Source organism: Trypanosoma equiperdum (assembly GCF_001457755.1).
Source record: "Trypanosoma equiperdum strain OVI genome assembly, contig: ctg_292, whole genome shotgun sequence".
NCBI lineage: Eukaryota > Euglenozoa > Kinetoplastea > Trypanosomatida > Trypanosomatidae > Trypanosoma > Trypanosoma equiperdum.
In genome coordinates, this window is record NW_027124190.1 from 30,868 (window position 1) to 33,478 (window position 2,611).

A 2,611-nucleotide genomic window follows, 5' to 3' on the forward strand; every position below is an offset into this window, starting at 1 on the left:
AAGACGACAGCTCCCGTCCTCGGTGGCTATATCACCCTCACCGAGCGGCTCGCACGCAGGCAGCAACGGAGTCCGACGGCCGGCTGGAAACCACCCGGTGATCAAAGGCGCCCACGCGGCTTACATACGTACAGATACGGTACCCGAGCGAGTGCACGCAGGGCAGGCGCATCCCCACCCGGCCGGTACCGGCTACAGGCTGGCGCATCTGGTGATGTCCAAATGGCGGTGTTCGTACACACTCCCTCGGATGCGTGGAGCCAGCGAACCCCGGCTGCCGTACTCCCCCACCCGAAGCTTCGTTATACGTCAACACGAGGTCGCTCCACACACAGGAACACACGCAACGGCCAGTTGCTTACAGCAAGCCTCCGGTAAGAGAAAACTGCTACCTCGGCTACCAGGAGCACCCGCCAGGTATGCCACGCAAACGTGCTGCTATCATTGCCGACCCCAGCTGCGTCCGCCGTTTCTCCGTCGCGCAGGGGTCCGGCGTTCCGACCAGCAGTAAATTAAGCGACAGTTCCTCCGTAGCATCGAAACAACAAGACTGTTTGGTATGTAGCGGCGAGGGGTAACCGCGTGCGACAACACCAGGACCGGAAAGGAGGCGTGCTTGGCGGGGCGATTAAGATAGAAATGCCGTCCCCCAGTGTCGTCTGCTCTGTAAACCACGGGGCGACATCTTAGAATGCGATTAAAGGCTTTAACAGGAGGCGTGGCTGAGGTTACCTTCTGTGGAGCAGTGGGAAGCAACATAGGAAGGATCGAGCACTTCAAGTTCCGTAGTACTTTGTTTCCGTGTGGGGAGAACGAACTGGCCACATTTCCGAAAACAGTGTGCTGATAAGCCCTGTAAGCCGGCTGAATGGAATGTAAAGGGGAGATAACGAGCCCAGTGGATCTACTGCATCTGCGGTGCGCCTGCCAGAAACAGCAATCACTAATAGACGAGGTTCGGTGCCGCCACATTGGGTCATGGTATTGGTGGTACTTGGGGGTAAAATGACTTAGCGTGGAACCATAGGGGAAGGTCAGTATTCATTCACCCAAGAAAGTGTGTACTAAGCGAAACGGCCGCAAGGTAATGGGGGAAGAAGCACTTCCAAGCTGCTGATAGACGAAAAACTTGAGTCTCGCTGAAATCGGTATTGGCACTGCGACCGACATCGACCCTGTCCTAATAATGGAGGATGTGTCACACACTTGGGAAAAAGGAAAAAATGGAGGCTCAGCGATTTGAGGATATGTATGTGAAGTGTTCCGTAGGAAATTCGGTGACCCCAAGGATGAATTTTCCCTATAACTAGAATTGTCTGAACTGCTTACGTGTGTCGAGCCGAAAAAGAAACAAAAGAACTATTAGTCTAACAAATGGCAGCAGGGGAAAGAGTTAAATGCGGGAAACTAAAGGTCATGTTTACTTCGGCACTTAAAGAAAAAAAAACAAAAGAAAATACCGCCGCCAAGACTCGGCGAAACTACTGAACGGTGGAGAAAGGAGGTCACCACATCACTGTTCTTTGAGCTGAATGAATCAACTAAAAAGTTGGATCACCCGGGCTGCAGATGGTAATCGGTACCGTGTACGAACTCATCGAGATAGTGACGGTCAGGAAACTTAAAAACTGCGTGGGAGAGCAGCAGCAGCGATGACAGTCGGGTTACTGACCATTGAGGGCACCACCAACTTCATTGTGGAAGCGGTAAATGCAATCATGCAGCAGGATAACCATTCCTGAGTCGTAGAGACAGTTCTGGACTATGTAAATCTATTTGTCTCGGTGGGACATATCTCTACCATCTGAGCACCAGATCGATTTAAAGTAGATCCACGAGCGATATGGTGAGTAAACTACTTAATGGTGGACAGAACTGCGATGTTCCAACTACACAACACTTTATATGGGAATGTAATATTGATGCATTCCATTCCACAGTGACCGGTATGAAGCCGCTACCTCTTCATTGCAACGATGGATTGTATGACTGTAAAATCAAATAAGGCGCCTGGACTCATGTACAGCCTATTCGCTGTCGAGCTGACACTGAAGGTAGCGGTATCTGACAAGGAGGACATGAAATGTACGCCTATAGACGGAGGGAGTTGTGTAACCTAGTGGTCTAAGAGACACTTTATGGGGGATTACAACATGGAAGGGGGAAAAGAGAACACACATTGTTTGGATGGAGCAATCACAATCTCTCACGTACATCACGGCACGTAGAAAAAGGATTGATAATGCGACAATTAGAAGGCTTTTGAAACTTTTCATTACAGTTACCGGAGGTACTATCGAAGCGTGCTCAACGAAAAGTGAGGTTAGCAAGGGCAAGATTGCCGAAGATAAAGGCAGTGACATCGTCTGAATGGGCTCCCTAAAGGGAAGCGCTGAAAGGCTTTTGCCCAGGATTTGTACGAGTAGATATGTTCTACAGGGTCTCTGACTGCTTGTTTTCACCCTCTACTTTAAACATGGGAGAAACAGAAAGGATGCAAACTCAGTCAGTGTACACAATTTTTGGGGTTTCATCGGACGCAAACAAGCAAGACACATTCAGAACTGCAACGGATATCCGTTGTGCGGGTGGCACACGAAAGGAAAGTGTA